The following is an 18,907-nucleotide window of genomic DNA, read 5'->3' as shown; positions in this document are numbered from 1 at the left end:
AGAATTACCATTCTTTTACAAAACCAGTATTTCACTGATTTCCATTCCAATTGAAACTGACAGTTGAAATTCAAAAATTGTGAGGGATCACTCAATTAATTAGTTTCCTTCCAATCGTTAAAACTTTCCACCAAGTTTGCAAGAAGGTGCCTGAGGAAGGCAGCAGGACTTAGTGGTCAAATATCTCAGAGGAAACATGGTGTTGTAGAACTGTTAACCCTCAGCAGGTTGGGAAAAACCTGGTCATCCCAGAGGGAACCCTCCATCCCCCTGCACCACTGCCCCTGCCTGCGGCGCTCCTGCTGGTGGGAAGGGTACAGCTTCACCACCCTCCTTCCAGCAGCCTGCTAACACTGAGATGACACCTCACAGGAAGCTGCTCATTTAACCTCTCTGCCTATAATTTTACAGCATGGGAGAGGTCACTGCTCTTGTTTAGTCAGTTTTAATTTTATCTTAATTAGCTTCAGGGCCTTCTATTCAGGTCAAAATTTCATTTGGTTTACACCTGATTATTTCCACTGCTGTTTTAATGTATATATTGAGAATTCATTTTACCTGATTAATTTTTGAAGTTGTTTTATCTCCTTCTCTTCTAGATTTTCTTGACATCAGGGCCCTAAGGGGTTAAGGAAACTGGTTCCATCACACTGGGTCCATCACTCCTTCCAAAGTCTACTCCCTTCAGTCTTCCCTCCTTCCATCCTACACAGTCCTCAGCATCTTATTGCCAACAATCTGTTCCTCATGTTGTTGTTGTTGTTGTTGTTTGTTTATTTATTTACTTAAAAATATTTAATTTTATTTTTGAGAGAGAGACACAGACAGAGCACAAGTGGGTAGGGGCAGAGACAGGGGGAGACACAGAATCCAAAGCAGCTCCAGGCTCCGAGCTGTCAGCACAGAGTCCCACGCTGGGCTCAGACTCACGAACCGTGAGATCATGGCCCAAGCCAAAGTCGGACGCTTAACCAACTGAGCCACCTAGGGGCCCCTAATATTTATTTCTTTTTGAGAGAGAGACAGAGTATGAGCGTGGGAGGAGCAGAGACAGCGGGAGACACAGAATCCAAACAGTATCCAGGCTCTGAGCCATCAGCACAGAGCCCAATGCCGGGCTTAAACTCACATACCGTGAGATTATGACCTGAGCCAAAATCGGACACTTAACCGACTGAGCCACCCAGGCACCCTTTTTCTTCATGGCTTTAATCAAGGAAGAGGAAATTATCCTTTTGAGTGATTTAAAGCAAACCTGAAAAATATTCTTTTGGTGAAGATTTCCATTTTTAATAGGGTTCAGTAGCAAATAGTAAAAACAGAATAATAAAATGGAAACAACCACCTTGATTCAAAAGTGAGACATTTTGTCAAATTAATACGGAATAACCTCCAACTGAGACAGGAGGGAAGGGAAGCTTGGGAGACAAGTTGACCAAAGCAAAGCCATTTTGGTTTTAGGCTGACCCTAAACCTAAATGTCGGCAGTTCATAAAAACAGTCACAAGATCCAACTCATAAAAGACACCCAGACACCAATCCCTCTGGCAGTAAAAGCCACAAAAGCCAGACATTCTTAAAACTGCTCTCTGTAGGTGGTTCCACAACCCTCAGACAATGGACAAGCTCACTGCCCAATGTGAATGCTGAACCCAAAGTTAAAGAATAAGCTCCTCCTTATAAGGTGGGCTAATGGTGAAAAACTTCGTTAGAACAGCATTCACCCAAATAAACTCAAAATGGACTAAAGACCCAAGTGAGAGACTTGAAACCATAAAAATCCTACAAGAGAGTGTAGGCAGTAATGTCTCTGACATAGGTCACAGCAGCATTTGTGTAGATATGTCTCCTGAGCCAAGGGATATAAAAGCAAAAGTAAATTATTGGAACTTCATCAAAATAAAAAACTTCTTCCCAGTGAAAGAAGCAATCAATAAAATGAAAAGACAGGGGCACCTGGGTGGCTCAGTCGGTTACACATCTGACTTCAGCTCTGGTCATGATCTTGTGGTTTGTGAGTTTGGGCCCTGCGTCGGACTCTGTGCTGACAGTGTGGAGCCTGGAGCCTCCTTTGGATTCTGTGTCTCCCTCTCTCTCTGCCCCTCCCCGCTAGCACTCTGTCTTTCTAACTCTCTCAAAAATAAACATTTATTTTTTTTTCTGAATGAGAAGACAATGTATTGAAGAGGAGAAGATATTTGCAAATGACATATCTGACAAAGGGTTATTATCCAAAATATGTAAAGAACTTATAAAACTCAACACCCAAACAATGAATAATCCAATTAAAAAACGGGCAGAAGACATGAATAGACATTCTTCCAAAGAAGACATCCAGATGGCCGCCAGGTACAGGAAAACATGCACCACATCAGTCACCATCAACGAAATGAGAATTGAAAGCACAGTGAGATACTACCTCACGCCTGTCAGAATGGCTAAATCAACAACACAAGAAGTAAGAGATGTTGGAGAGGATGTGGAGAAAAAGGAACGCTTGTGCACTGTTGGTGGGAATGCAAACTGGTACAGCTACTGTGGAAAACAATGTGGAGGTTCCCAAAAAATTCAAAATAGAAATATTATCCAGTAATCACACTACTGAGTATTTACCCAAAGAATATGAAAACACTAATTTAAAGGGATACATGTGCCCCAACGTTTACTGCAGCATTATTTACAATAGCCAAGATATTTCAGTAGCCGGGGTGTCTATCCATAAACGAATGGATAAAGAAGATACAGTGTATATATACACAATGAAATATTATTCAGCCATAAAAAAGAAAAACATGTTGCCATTTGCAACTAGCCATGGATGCAACTAGAGTATATTATGCCAAGTGACATAAGACAGAGAAAAACAGATACTGTAGGCTTTCACTCGTGTAATTTAAGAAACAAAATGAATGAACAAAGACAAAAAAAAAGGGATAAACCAAGAAACAGACTCTCAACTATAGAGATGGTTACCAGAAGGGAGATGGGTGGACGGATGGGTAAAATAGGTAATGGGGATTATAGAGTACACTTACGATGAGCACAGAGTGAGGTACGGAATTGCTGAATCACTACATTGTGCACCTGAAACTTACATAACACTGTAAGTTAACTACACTGGAATTAAAATTAAACACTTAATTAAAAAAAAAAACTAGTAGAGGCAAAGGAGGGGCTGTTCCTCCACATCTGGGAGGAGAGACGCTACTTTGTTCAGTGGCTCCTTTCTCATTCTACGCTTGATAAGTCTTTGACCCTTTCGCTAAATGGCTGGCTCTTGAATTGTTTCAGTGGAAAGCCAGGAACCGTCTCGGCAAGGGGCCTGAGGCCCTCTCTCATGGCCTTGGCCTGTCCAGAATCATAGCCACATTTATTAGTTGTGAAAATATATAGTTCCATTTTTTCAAAGCTTTGAGAGTAACTTCAAATAGTTCTCCATTTAGGAAAAATAACACGATCATATAAATTCATTTTTATTTCCTAATTTTTTTTATGTCTCTTTATTGTCCTCTTAGGATTTATGTGATTTTAGGGGCACCTGGGTGGCTCAGTCAGTTGAGTGTCCGACTTCAGCTCAGATCGTGTTCTCATGGTTTGTGGGTTTGAGTCCAGTGGCGGGCTCTGTGCTGACCGATCAGAGCCTGGAACCTGTTCTGATTCTGTGTCTCCCTCTCTCTGCCCCTCTCCCGCTCATGCTCTGTCTCTCTCTCAAAAATAAACATTAAAAAAAAGGATTTATGTGATTTTTAGTGAGCACATCTGTGACAAATGAGCTGAGTGTAAGCATGCCTCCTAGTCCTGGATTTCGATTCCCTGTTTAGCTGACTCTTGTTCAGTGACCACGCAGTGGGCATCTACTATTAATACCTGCTCTCAGATAATAATAAAAATGACAATAATAATAATAATAATAGCAATTATTCACTGCATTTGGCATGTGCCAAGAGTTCAGGTGTGCTTTGCGCATAGTAACGCCCTTAGTCTTCAGGACTACGGCAGGTGGGTGGCACTTTCCTCACCTTCGCTTACTTAGAGATGAGGAAAGTGAGGCCCAGAGATGTCAGGGAATGTCCTTCCTGAAACTCACCTGTGTTTGGCTTCATTTCCTGACACAGGCAAGGTCTACCTACTCAGCGTCGATGGGCAAAAGCTGCGTCTCGCACGTGACACTGTCTTTAGACGCAAGTGGAACAACGCAAACGTGCCGTATTTAACCGGGGGACTCGAGCCTATGACCGCGAGGTCGTGACCTGAGTGGAAATCAGGAGTCAGACGCTCAACCGCCCGAGCCACCGGGCGCCCGGAATGCTCCACTAAGACGTGTCAGTGGCTGGGACTTCCCAGGAGGCCCCTGCCTCGTGCAGCCCGTGCTCGGGTATTCTCCTACCTCAGCAAGTGTTGGGTAGCCATGCATGAGCTGTTCCTCCACTACCCCTGGCCTTCCTCCCTCTCCCCGTGCGCCATTCCCGGAGCCTGGCCGTGGCTGGCATCGCGGGGTTCCTCTACTGTTGTGTCGCTGCATTTGCGGTTCTTCGTCCTGCTTCCCTCACTGCTCACGCCCTTGACCTGCCCCTCCAGGGCACCAGGAAGCCTGTGATCGTGTTCCCCCGCGGGCTTACAGCTCCCACAGCACCGCAGGGCTCTGCAGGCCCATGAGAACCCAGGGCCCAAAGACAGCACAGCCGAACAGATTCAATCCCGCCGCCTCCTCGGCCAGCCTCGGACTCCCCCAACACCGAACACAGCGTAAGCACCTCGTGCCCTCTCAAACCCGCAAACAGCCACTGAGAATCTTCTAGGTGTAAAGATATATTAACTGTGGATATCAGAGAAGTGAACATCACAAGGACATCTTCAATTGTGTCCCAGCACTCTTCTCGCAAAAGGCCCACACTTCTCCGTGTCACTCTTCATGTAAAAGTGAGTGACATCAGAGGACCGTGAGAGTCAAAAGAAATGACCGGGACTTGAGATTTATTCTCTGGTATATTCTAGGAGTTCCAAAAATATGCACGAAAGAAATAGATGTAAACAAGTTGTGAACTTTTTCTATCCTCTTTCCTTTTTTCTCTCTCTGTCTCCGTCTCTCTCTTTCTCCCTCTTCCAAAACCAATGGTTCTGGTGAGCTGGAAAGAGAACGAGCATTAAGTGCATTCTTTAAGGGTCTTGAAAGACCCCTATTCCCATATTGGTAAAAATGTCTCCAGAAGGCCATTTTCGAAATTTGTAATTATTTATTTGTATTCTTTCTCTTTTCCTCTGCCTTTATGTTTTGCCTATTATTTCTTTCTTCTCATTCACTATCAGTGGTTTTTGTTTTTGACAGAAATGATCGTACTATTGAGTGGAAAACATTTTTAAATGCATTTTTAAGGTTCTATTTTAATTTTTACATGCATTTTTAAGAGTATGAAATCTTAAAAGAATTTACACTTTTTCTTACATGTGCAGATATTTATTTTGTGAACTTCAGATTACATGATAGAGGGGGTTTTCTGCTGTCTTTTTTACTTAAGACACACTGCAGAAAACAAATATGTGGAAAAATTCTCTCACATTCTCACATATTGATTTACCCCATTCAATGCCTACATCATGAAGTTATGGGTAGGATTCATTAAGATATTGGTTAGAAAGCACTTAATATATATCAAACACTCAATTCAATACACAGAAGCCACTGTCTATAAAATATTACTTTTCCTCACTTTCTCCATTCATCTGTTTCTTTTTTCTGTTTTCTGCCTTTAATCCCACACATGCGAAGCCCCATGCTGGGTTCTGTCCTCTTGCTAGGAAAGACCCCATTCACCCTGACTCAGGCAGCTTGTCACCTGGATGGGACACAGGAACACCAAGGGCAGTCTGGCAAAGTCAGAAGGACTGGCTTCTATTTAAAAAGCCTCAGACAAGGAACCAGTGACTACAAAGTAGTCTAGACCCTGGCTGGGAAATCGGGAAATTGGGAGAGACCATTCCCCCCGCGCCCCACCCCCCTCACCCCCCCTCCCCCGTCTGAGCAGCAGCAATTATGACAGTCATCCCAGCGCTGGGCACACACCAGCTGTCCACTGTGCTTCCTTCCGGACACGCTGGCCCCAGCGCTTGCTTCGAATTGGTCTTGGGTCCAGACCTCTTCTGCACAGCTTGTCTTCCCCGTGACAAAAGTGTATATTTTAGGGTATTTGCATTCTGGCCAAATGTGTTGGCTGGGAAGCCTGGAACTGTCTATCCGAGAGGACAGAGCCTCCAATTCTACCATTTTACCCCAGCTCTGCTTCCTGAAATGGCTCTCCTGTCGCAACACCATCTGATTCCTGTATCAATGCTCCTTTGTCTCCTATCCTTGCAATATGTACAGGCTCCTTCTTTGTGACTTTTTCCTTTTTGTCCACTCACAACACCCCTAATATACATGTCTTTCCTGCCAGACCCCACTACACCCTGTCTTTAGGTAATTAATTAGATTCATAATTTAGAACAGTTAGATTATACTGATTACATCAGACTCACGCCACTGCCATCTGCTAGGAAATTTGGTCAAACTTATGAAGGGCACAAGATTTGTCAACAGGACTCGAAGAATCCAAAATGGTTAAGTGACGTTTAGTTAACCTAGTTCCAGATTACACACCTAGCAAATGGTCCAACTGATGTCCAAGTTTGGACAACCTTTTGTCAGTGCACTCAACTACAGAATTTGTGTAAACAGTGATCATTACAGCCCAGCAGAGGAACCCTGTTTACTTTTCAGTAGTTTGCATTTACTTAAAAAAACTGTAGATTACATAATTTTGTAGGAAATGTCCACAGTCAGTATGTTAATCTTCTTTCTTATAGGGCACCCCAATTCCTTCCCTTAGAAGTAATTTACAGGACTGCTACTCATAAATGTTTTCCATTACCCCTCTGATGCAATTAACTCCAAAATGAAAATGAGAAAGATTTTAACTCCAAAGGGCACCATCATTGATACAAATGGTGAAAAAAATCCCCCTCCCCACTTCTAGCCTTAAGGACACTGAAAGCTTAAAGAAACAGTCACTGATAATGCTGCTTTGCCCAAGGAACATTCCTGGCAAGCATGCCCGAGCTCTCTTTGGAATTTGATTTCACAGGAGCAAAACACCTCCTGAAAATTAACATGATTACTAAACCACTTCAGCACTTCTTTTCGATAAGTTGTAACAGTGACTTTTGGAAATGGAAATAAATTAAAAAAAAAAAAAAAGAATCTTCTTAGTGAGGTGTACGGGGTTGGAGGGGAAGATAAAGAAAAAATACATAATGAATATAGACAACAAATAAATATAATGAGTATATATGAATACATATAAATAACAAACATATGTACAGACATATATATAACTGCAATTGACATAGGCTTCTCAGATATTCATTTCAGGAAATACTTGCTTTCCAAAAAACCCATTTACAAAATGCTAATGCTATAAAAGCATTAGCCTAGAGCCTCTTGACATAGATAGTATCTTTGTGCATTGAAAATAAAGTTTGACTTCCATCTGACTTTTTAGAGCAAAGGTTTATAATGGAGTAAATTTCCAGTTAACATAGTTCCTACCATTTATTTGGAAAAGCATTCCTGTTCTCAAATCTACTGAAGAAGAGCCCCTTTACTGGCCAGCAGCAAATAGAGTCTGGCATGGCCATCAACAGAATTGCATCACTGTTCTGGCAGGCTCCTTACACAAAATGCAAGGTATAATGGTTGGGAAGTGAACTGCGGCCTAATTCTCAAAGGCTTAAATGAGAGGGTTGGACCCATGGATCCACACAGGGACACCCCTCCTCCCTTTCAACTGGCCGCACCTATATGCTGGACCAGATAGAGCCTCCCTGATAGGTCAGCTATAAGGCTTCTGAGCCACACAGAAAAGAAAATTTTAAAAAAGAAATCACATCAGCTTAATTTGCATGAAAGGCTACACTGAGAGCAAAATTCACTGATCTCATAAATAGAAACTGATAAATTCAAAAGGGTTTAGCATCCTCAAATTTTAATCTGGGGAGAATAGTTCACTTTAATGTTAGTAATTTTCAAGCTTTTTGTCTGGTAGTTTATGAGATGAGCTTGCTCGAGGATTCAAGATAATCCTGTCTCCTCCGATGCCCTTGGAGATGTGTGTGGGTTTACTGCTGGAGTGCATGGGACACGAAGATGGGAAGGGAAAACTCTGGAAATGATTTCTCTGCCACCGCACCCCTACACAGACAGCCTGGCAGAGGTTTATACCCACAGTGGTGAATGTGGGGTTCACTTCCACATGCTTAAATATTATGGCTGAGAGGTAGGATTTCTTTTTCCAATTTCCAGTATCCCTCAGAGATTCAGTTTTCTCTAGAGCTGACCACTAGATTATCATTCAAATTACCTACTGAATCACAGACGAGAAAACAATGGCTAATGCTATTCTTAACCATTTTGCAAATTTCCTTCCATCATTTTGAACTTACTTGAATGGGAAAACATTAAAATTATAATACAAATAGCTTTAGTAGGAAGCTCGTCCTTTCAAAAAACTGTATAAGAAAAACTTCTGACTTTCATCTGGCCTTGATATAGTAGATGTTTCAGATAAAAAAAAAAAACATTTTTTTTTCTAATTTGCAGGGATCAATCACTGTCTTTAGACAGTAACTATCATGCCCTCTGTACCATGAGTCACACCGTAGCACAAAAATGCAAAAGCCTGTAATGCAGCTGGCGGGAAAACAACATAAACACTCAAAGAGTAAACAGTCATCTCGGCCAGAATCCAGGCCACAGACAGTAAATGTGAAATCGGTGGCAAGAGTCCATGATGGCAGGCAGATCGACCCTCTCCCTTGACATGAAGCGATCAGGAGAGCCTCTGGGAAAAGCTAAGATTGGATTTGGGCCTTAGAGCAGAGGAAAGGGTCTGATAAAGGGAGACGGGGAGAAACAGGCGTCCCCGGGGGGGACAGCACAGCCTGATGACGGGCTGTTCTCCAGGTCAGAGCAAAGAGCCATGCAGCGGAGGAGCTGGAACTTTCAAAGACAACACAACAAGCGTTATTTGCCGCTCGTATCGACTCCTCTGCGGGCCATGCCGCCTTCCTTCGTGTGAGGCTCCGCAACGTGGAGTAGACGGCAGGAGCCCCGTGGTCTGGCGCGGCCGCAGCGGAGGCTGAGATGAAGGAGGGGTGCGCTTGGGTCGGCTGCTGACCACTAGTTCTCTCTAGAGTAGACGGGCTCTCTTCAGAAGAAAGAGAAGAAAACTCGCGAAAGGAATTGAGCTGCCAAATTGTAGGGCGCTTTGAATATGAGGCCGAGGAGTCATGTGATCTCATAGGTGAGGAATCGCAGGTACGGACTGAAGCACGCTCACCCCACAGACGCCATGAAGAAGGAAACCGTGTGGGGATCAAAGATGGGGATTGACGGGATGATGTAGGTAGCTACTGATTCTGCGTCTCCCAAGCTGGATTCGTACGCCTCGTTGGGTCCCTCCTGCCCCTTGCCCCCAGCGCTTGGTCGTGTCTGACGTTCAGATGACCCGTGCAGCAGGCAGGTGCGAGGCGGCATACGCTGGTGCGGGACGCCCTGGTTTCCGGGCCCTGGGTTCTCAGATGCACCGTGAACAGGACAGAAACGGTCCCTGCCCTCACAGAGCTTCCGTGCTGCCAGGGGGGAACACTTTGGCTTTGACTTTCCTAAACTCTGAAGGGGCCCAAGAAATCACAGCCCTTAATATGAATCACAACCCTCTTCTCTGAAGAGCAACTTAACCAAACGCCACAAGCACATCAAACCCCCTTCCCCAGAGTCAGTGCACCCCCACCTCTAACACCAGGTGCCCAGGGCCCTTAGAAACACTCTGCTGTAGGGGCTCCCGGGTGGCTCAGTCGGTTGAGCGTCTGACTGCGGCTCAGGTCATGATCTTGTGGTCATGGGTTCGAGCCCCATGTTTAGCTCTGTGCTGACAGCTCGGAACCTGGAGCCTGCTTCGGGTTCTGTGCCTCCCTCTCTCTCTGCCCCTCCCCCGCTCGTGCTCTGTCTCTCTGTCAAAAATAAATAAAAACATTTTTTGAAAATTTAGAAATAACGAACACTTCACTGTAACACAAAGATCATTGAGCTGGTGCAGGAAAGGGGTCTCCTGCACCTACAACATTGCCAGATTCGGCGTTCCTAACCCACCCTGTCCTAAAACACTGAAACGGTAGAATCTGATGTCCCTGATCCACACCCCCGTGAGGGCCGGGCGAGAGCAGCACCTTGTATGAGCAGAGTAGAGACTCACAGTCTCTCCACCCCACATCCACCACCTGCAAGAACCTACAAGTCCCAGGACACGAAGTCTGCGCCTTAGGTGACTCAAACAGCCTCCTTGGGCACTTCTGGTGCCTCTACTCTAGTTCTTAATTTATTGCTGTTTTCTTTTTGGTGTTAAAATTGGTCGTGTTTCTCTTCTTCCACAGAAGCTTCTTGAGAGCACTGAGAGTTCTGCGTCATCTGTGGTCCTCACCAAAGGACATCTCACCGCAGTACTGAGCACACGTCCACTGAATTTTATTTTATGATGCCGGGGACACAAAGACACAGTGTCTGCCACCAAAAGTGTAGGTGATGTGAGAAGACGTTAGGAGGTGATCAAGTGGTCCTGTAACAGTCCCAGCCCCAGAATGGACTTCTGGCCGTGCTCCTCCCATGCTCCTCCCGGTGCCTGTTTGTCTGCACGCAACTGACCCTAAGTCTCTCTGGTGCACAAGTTATTGATCTCCTTCCAAACTCCGTGGAGAAAACGTAATGAAACGGGAGAAAGAGACTCTGTGTACGTGTTGGGGGAGGCCACAAGACACTGAGAGGTCCTTAGTCTCTTCGAAAGCAGCTGAGGAAAGGCTGGGGTCGCACAGGGCATCAGTGCCCCGACCCCCATGTGAGAAGAGGGCCAGATACTGCAAGAAGGAAGAAAATCTGATTCGAGAAGGTCAGAGATGATGACAGGTTGGAAACTTGGAAGGATCGAGTGAGTGCAAGGAGGTTTGTGATGCAGCCTCTGTTAAGCAGACGCCTCCTGAACTTTATCAAAATCTGCACTTTACAAAGACAGTAAGTCTTCCCCACCAAAGGTATAGGTGATCTCAGAGGATGTGGCAGTGGTTCTCCAAGAGGAAAGATCAGAATCCCCATTCAGTTACAATGTTGGGTCTCTCCTACCATCACAGACTTGTGTGAATGTCATGGGAAGAAAGCCCTGTGGGTGTATTTTAAAATATGAAAAGTTCTGTTGTTTAAAAAGGGTAAACACGATCCTTCCCAAGACATATACTTTCTCCCAAACACATACTTCTCTGATGTAGCATTAAAGTGTGACAGTAAAGAAAGAGCACAGAAAGAATAAAGAGACAGAGGTGCGATACCACAGTGGCTCAGAGCCGGCTTCTAGATTCACTGATCTAGGCTCCAGTTCTGAATCTGCCACTTACACCTGTATGACCTGGGACAAGTGACTTAAACTTCTGAGACTGATCTTTTGTATCTGTAAAACGATGATAACAAGAGTATCTGTTATAAGGGTTCGATGAGAAAATCACTTGGCATAGAGCAGTGCTCAGCGACTATTAGCAAGCGACAGGACAAAGGGAAATAAATGTAAGTCCTACAGCAGAAGATTTGACCAAGGAAGGCCAGTCACGCAGGTAAGAACAGTTAGCACAGAATGGACATCTCAAAGATATCAGGAATCTTTCTGGAACGTACAGGTCAAACCGGTCCAGAGGGGGTGCCTGGGGGGCTCAGTTGGTTGAGTGTCCGACTCTTGACCTCGGCACAGGTCATGATCCCAGAGTCATGGGATTGAGCCCCTGTCGGGCTCTGTGCTGAGTGTGGAGCCTCTTAAGATTGTCTCTCCCTCTCCCTTTGCCCCTCTCTCCCCTGTTCGCGTTCTCTTTCTCTCTCTCTCGTAAAAACAAACAAACAAAAAATACAAAAAACAGAACAGTCCGGAGCCCACATGAGAACAGGGGCTTTCTCTTTTTCACCACTGCACCCAGTACTCTTAGCAAAGTGCCCAGGATACACTAGTTAAAAATAAAATATTATAGGACCTCACATAGCCAATACAACAGAACAAAAGAGAGGGCTGATACTACCCAATTCACAGACTTACTATGAAGCATCAGAAACCAAGGCAGTGTAGCATGCAGAAAAGGAGAGGCAGGCGGGCCAACACAACAGAATAGAGAGCCCAGAAGGGCAACCACACAAATACAGCCAACTCCTCTTAGACAAAGGAGCAAAGCAAACCAATGGGGAAAGAGCAGTCATTTCAACCAGCTGTATGGGAACGACTACACACACACGTGCACACGCACAGCAACACCGCCAACAATAGTAAGGTTCTAGGCACAGATATTGTAACTTTCACGGTGGTCACGGTAAGGCCTGTTGGCAATCATAAAGGCGTCTCAGAAAATCATCGCGTTCGTCTTCTCTGCATTTAGCCAATATGTCTATGCTCTCCAACTGCTTCTCTTCATAAGGCTTAATGACGCAAAGACAGATCATTAAACTAGTTTTGATTCTTTGGCTCAATCGCCAGCCAATATTCTTTTGTTTCTTTAAAAAAAAATTAAATTTATTTATTTTGAGAGTGACAGAGAGCATGAGTGGGGGCAGGGAAGAGAGAGAGGGAGAGAGAGAATCCCAAGAAGGCTCCATGCTCCCAGCGCAGAGCCTGACAAAGGGCTTGAACTCATGAACAGTGAGATCATGATCTAAACAGAAATCAAGAGTTGGACACTTAATTGATTGAGCCACCCAGGCACCCCCAGCCAATATTCTTAGAGTAAAAAAAAAAAAATCCATACAGCAGATAACACAGTCAAATGTATATCATAAACATGTACTAAATGCTTTTACCTTGAACCCATTCACCACTCTTTAAGGACCCCCACAGAATGTGAGAGGAACCATTAAAACAGTTGTGAGAGGCAGTGATATATTTCATAACAATAACCATGCTATTTTAAAAAACACTATGGGGCGCCTGGCTGGCTCAGTCGGTTGGGCATCTGACTTCAGCTCAGGTCATGATCTTATGGTCCGTGAGTTCGAGCCCCGCATTGGGCCCTGTGCTGACAGCTCAGAGCCCGGAGCCTGCTTCAGATTCTGTGTCTCCCTCTCCCTCCACCCAGAACACCGCTGGGAAAATAAGAACGATAACTGCTAACTCTTGAAGAGAGCTTATGCTGCATCAGACCCTTCTATGCACTTTTCCTATAGTAAATCACTGGAACATTCCAACAGTGCAGTAAGCAGGCACCGCTACCATTTTCCGTTTAAGGATAGTAGAGCAAGGGTGCAGCCGTGTGCTGGTGTTCAACAAGCTCCTGAGGGAGGCATGACACCTGGGTTGTCATGGTTGCCAATTTCCACGGTGTAAACACTCATCACGATCACATCGATCTCAAGCTACCCACATGACACCCTTGGACTCCACGTGGACCTGGGGCAAGGGGCGGAGTGGACCACGGCCGTCTGGTATTTCTATCAGATTTTAATGGATATGAACATCCACTTGTATCTGAGGGGCACGGGTGACAGTACAATACGGCACAATAATCAGTAAGCGAAGTTTTGCGTATTTAAAAATTTTGTTTTTAACATGACTTATAAGCTGTAAATGTATACAGTTTAATTTGTAGTAGAGTCCACTTAATTGGCTTATAACATTCCTGACATTTTAACAGTGAATCCTCACGGTTTAGTAGGCTGGCTCTGCACTGGGCAGGCAGGGTAGGTAACTTGTTCGAAGACGAGACATACGCAACGTCAAGTATGTGCCTGTGCCAACTTCACCACCCCCCGGGGAGACAGGCACGGTCACTGTCTCCGTATTATAAATGCGGCTGAGGTAGGAAAAGGTCACAGAGCAAGACAATACAGAACTGCTATTCAAACCCATTAGTTCCACAGTCTCTGCTCCAAGTCAGGACACTGAAATAATGTCTGTGTGTCCTCGCTCACCAAGAAAATACAAGTCATGAGGACAAAAATCTCTCCACCTTTATGTTCTAACATAAAGCATCATCTGATTTACTAAAGGGGAAAAAAGTTGGAAAATAAATCAGAATAACTGAAAATTTCACCTCAAAGTTCTGCTCAAAATGATTTCACAAACACTCGGTGCACCGGGCCATTTGATCTCAGGAATATTCTTGGTTTGTCCTTGTCCACAGATGACAAAACTGAGAACTAAGACAGTCAGCGTCTCATCCACGTTGCAGCTTGAACACGGTGAGGACAAGATCCAGCTCAGGGTTTATGTAATAAATGTCAACTCTGTAGGGAGAACGGCTCAACTCTACAACTCTATGAGTGCTTAAAGCCCGGAGAAATAGCATAAAAAGTTAACAGAGATCCAGATCATCCTGTGATGCAGCAGCGGGCCTATGGCAAGAAATGCTCTGTTACTGGCAACGAAGCAGAAAACAAAGCCTCGAGAGTCCATCAGCTCACTGCCTTCTAAGCCCCGCTCTGGGACCGCCTCAGGTGAGCCCCTGAACCCCCCTCTCGGCCCACCTCAGGAGAGCACACCCCCCCTGTGAGCCCCTCTCTGGGCCCGCCTCAGGTGAGCCCCCCCCCACGAACCCCCCTCTCGGCCCGCCTCAGGTGAGCCCCCCCCACAAACACCCCTCTCGGCCCGCCTCAGGTGAGCCCCCCCCACGAACCCTCCTCTCGGCCCCGCCTCAGGTGAGCCCCCCCCCATGAACCCCCCTCTCGGCCCGCCTCAGGTGAGCCCCCCCCCCAGGAGCCCCCGTCTCGGCCCCGCCTCAGGTGAGCCCCCCCCACGAACCCCCCTCTCGGCCCTGCCTCAGGTGAGCCCCCCCCACGAACCCCCCTCTCGGCCCGCCTCAGGTGAGCCCCCCCCCAGGAGCCCCCCTCTCGGCCCCGCCTCAGGTGAGCCCCCCCCACGAACCCCCCTCTCGGCCCGCCTCAGGTGAGCCCCCCCCCAGGAGCCCCCCTCTCAGCCCCGCCTCAGGTGAGCCCCCCCCACGAACCCCCCTCTCGGCCCGCCTCAGGTGAGCCCCCCCCCCCCAGGAGCCCCCCTCTCGGCCCCACCTCAGGTGAGCCCCCCCCACGAACCCTCCTCTCGGCCCCGCCTCAGGTGAGCCCCCCCCCATGAACCCCCCTCTCGGCCCGCCTCAGGTGAGCCCCCCCCCCCCAGGAGCCCCCCTCTCGGCCCCGCCTCAGGTGAGCCCCCCCCACGAACCCCCCTCTCGGCCCCGCCTCAGGTGAGCCCCCCCCCAGGAGCCCCCCTCTCAGCCCCGCCTCAGGTGAGCCCCCCCCACGAACCCCCCTCTCGGCCCGCCTCAGGTGAGCCCCCCCCACGAACCCCCCTCTCGGCCCCGCCTCAGGTGAGCCCCCCCCCCCCAGGAGCCCCCCTCTCGGCCCCCCTCAGGTGAGCCCCCCCCCCCAGAGCCCCCCTCTCGGCCCCACCTCAGGTGAGCCCCCCCCACGAACCCCCCTCTCGGCCCGCCTCAGGTGAGCCCCCCCCACGAACCCCCCTCTCGGCCCCGCCTCAGGTGAGCCCCCCCCCCCCCAGGAGCCCCCCTCTCGGCCCCCCTCAGGTGAGCCCCCCCCCCCAGAGCCCCCCTCTCGGCCCCACCTCAGGTGAGCCCCCCCCACGAACCCCCCTCTCGGCCCGCCTCAGGTGAGCCCCCCCCACGAACCCCCCTCTCGGCCCCACCTCAGGTGAGCCCCCCCCACGAACCCCCCTCTCGGCCCCGCCTCAGGTGAGCCCCTGAGGTTTGGGCCCTATCTGCCGTGCAGGGTGTTCTCAGTGCACCTTCTCCACCTATATCGACCGCCATCCCAGTCCCCAGAGCAGTGCAATGCCTTGAATCATGGAATCACTGGAAAACACATACAGAATTCTGAAACTTAGTGCATCTACGTTTATGATTCCGCACAAAGCTCCGCTGTTTCTTTTGTCCACCATCTACATTCCACTTTAACGTTATTAAAACACAGACAAACCAAAACACCTACATCTCACCGTAAATTTGACTACTTGAGACATAAAGCCGTTTGCAAGTAATCCGGTGTCACGAAAACCTCAAATGCATCTTGTTTTTCTTCTACAAGGAAGGCAGAGTGTGGGAGAATGTTTATTTAACTAAGAATGTAAACTGCTAGAAGATAAGCCCCACAAGGGAGTGGATGTGTGTTGTCTGCTGGGGTGCTCAGCATAACCCCTGGCACATAGTAGGGGTTCAATACCCAAGTGAAAAATGAATGCTTAGTTGCCCATCTAAGTTATTATGAGAGTGACACCCAATATCAATCCCGGTTTATAATTTATGGCACAGTTTCTATGTGCATAGATTAGGATAATGATGGTATCCTGTGGTCACCACGTTCCAAACACCAAACTGTTTTTACTTTTCATCCTTATTAAATTCTGACAACCACCAATTACGTAGGTTAATATTAGGGTTGCTGCTTTACAAGCCAGGAAAATTCTATTTAGAAGGTCTCAGTTCCTTGCACAAGGCTGTGTTTCTAATTAGTGTTGAGTCCAATTTAAACAGGGACTGGAGGATTTCACATTCACACCCTTAACCACTGTGGTTGGCTTAGCTTTTAACTCTCACAGCAATTAAATACCAAGCTGTTGGTCAGCCTGGGATGACAATGACATCGTCACAAAGTAAGTAGAAATAACAATTACCGTGTTGATGTTTAGTTGCCCTTCCACTGAGTTTACTCTCTTTTTCACTCTGCCTTCTCTTTTACACTGCTTTCTAAACCGCATCGTTTTACCCCATCTCTCATAAATTCCACACAAATATAATGATTCCCTACGATACTGATACACTTGTATGTGCATTGTGACTGAGAAAAGGAAGCTAAATATTCAACTATCAGCAAATATGACAATTTTCACTTTGATTTAAAACTCTGCCAGATGGATAGAAAAGGAAAAGTATTTGAGCACAAGTACAATATCTTATCCTTGCAAAGCAAGGTTACTATTGGATTGTAAGAATAAGGCAGAATTCAATATCATCATTGGGCTTTTGAGAAATGACGACTATTACTTGTATCAACTTACGAGTGGTCTTTGCATTCAGAATGCAGCTATAACTTAGCACACTTAAAACATTCATGCAGCTTATTTTCAAAATTGAAAAGGTGCCAACAGAAAGAAATACCTTCCAGGAACAAAAAAAAAAAAAAAAAAGAGGTTAGATTTCTTTAACAGTGATAAGAATTGAAAATTAGAAAAGAAAAAAAGTACCTGTAGTGGCAAAGGATTATTTTCTTTTCACTCTTTTCAAAAGACATACCCCTTACGTGATATATGAATTTATTTAATAAAATCTGTTTTCAATTATAAGAACAATTATTGTAATGAACCATGGTACCTTACAAATTTTAATCTGGTAAAATTACAAGAGATGAAATACTTGCAATTTAAATATTTTGTTGTAAAGGAAGGAGGAAGGGATAAAGGGAGGAACAAAGAGTATTAAATAAAAGAATCCAGTATTTTTCTCATAGAACACTGAAGTTTCTTTCAAAAGAAAAAAAAGTAATTACCAGAACAAGATTTTGTTTTTGTTTTTGTTTTTAACTCAACTCAAGCTCTGAACTATAAACAATAGCCCATTATTCTAAGGAAACAGGGAAAACAGGGAGATGGAAATAAGCCGGATTCCTGAAAATAGTTTGGGTTTTTACTTATTGCATTAGCGTTGAAGAAGAAGACAAAACCAAAATTTCATCAAGATGTCTATGCAAAACAAGAATGACCTAGATGTCAATAATCCATGTTTAGAAACTACAGTGGTTCCAGATCCAAGTTTGAAATAATCAACCGCTGACCCCGGGAAGCCGTTTTACATAATTAAGTCTCAGTTCCACGGGAAGCAAACAGAACACGGTGGTGGGGACAATTGTTAAATTTCTGAATAGCTCTGAAAAGAGAAAGCAAGGAAAATTTCTAGAAATCTCACATTATTATCTCATTCCTACCAGGTCTTCAGTCACAGCATTATTTTTTAAAATTCTTTTAACGTTTATTTATATTTTAGAGAGATTAGAGAGACAGAGTGCAAGCAGAGGAGGGGCAGAGAGAGGGAGACACAGAATCCTAAACAGGCTCCAGGCTCTGAGCTGTCAGCACAGAGCCCGGTGCGGGGCTCGAACTCACGAACTGTCAGATCATGACCTGAGCTGAAGTCGGATGCTCACGCTACTGAGCTACCCAGGCACGCCAGTCAGAGCATTAGTATTTTGTTCTAGCATGAAACCCTCTGTCCCTTGTTCCTGCTAGGAAAACTTGCTAATTCAAAAGACTAAAATCTAAACAAGTATCTATTAATTGACTAATTTATGTGCCACTACTGTCGAGAGTCACAGAAGATGAAAATGCAGGGCGAACAGTAATCTCTGCTCTCAGTGTTCTGACACAACTCTCAGAAAAATAAGAAAACCGAAAGAGAAATGGCCATTAATGAAGGACACCGTAAATAGCCAAGTTTCAGAATCACTGCTGGAGACAAACGTCCACTGCTGGGAGAGGACAGACACTGATGGGGTGAGGTCATTCCCAATGATGGTTAACACGTGTTAAATGGCGTGTGTTCCTCCCGCCTCGCATACGGTCTGGCTTCGTCCCTGATGCCGTTGTAACCAGCTGGGAGGTCAGCCCGTAGAAAATGATCCTATCACGCTCCTGACCCAGACCACTCACTTGCACACCTACCCCTCCTTTCTGGAATTGATCGAGTACACCTGTGTGCGTGTGCTCCGGCCGACGAGGGGGCCGAAGGCGTGGGGCTCCCGGGGGATATGCAGAAAAACGTGAAGGCACCAGCATGTGAACTTCCAATCCACCCTCACTTTGTTCGG

The sequence above is a fragment of the Neofelis nebulosa genome, chromosome 13 (genome assembly GCF_028018385.1).
Source record: "Neofelis nebulosa isolate mNeoNeb1 chromosome 13, mNeoNeb1.pri, whole genome shotgun sequence".
Taxonomy (NCBI): Eukaryota; Metazoa; Chordata; class Mammalia; order Carnivora; family Felidae; genus Neofelis; species Neofelis nebulosa.
This window is presented reverse-complemented; position numbering follows the sequence as displayed.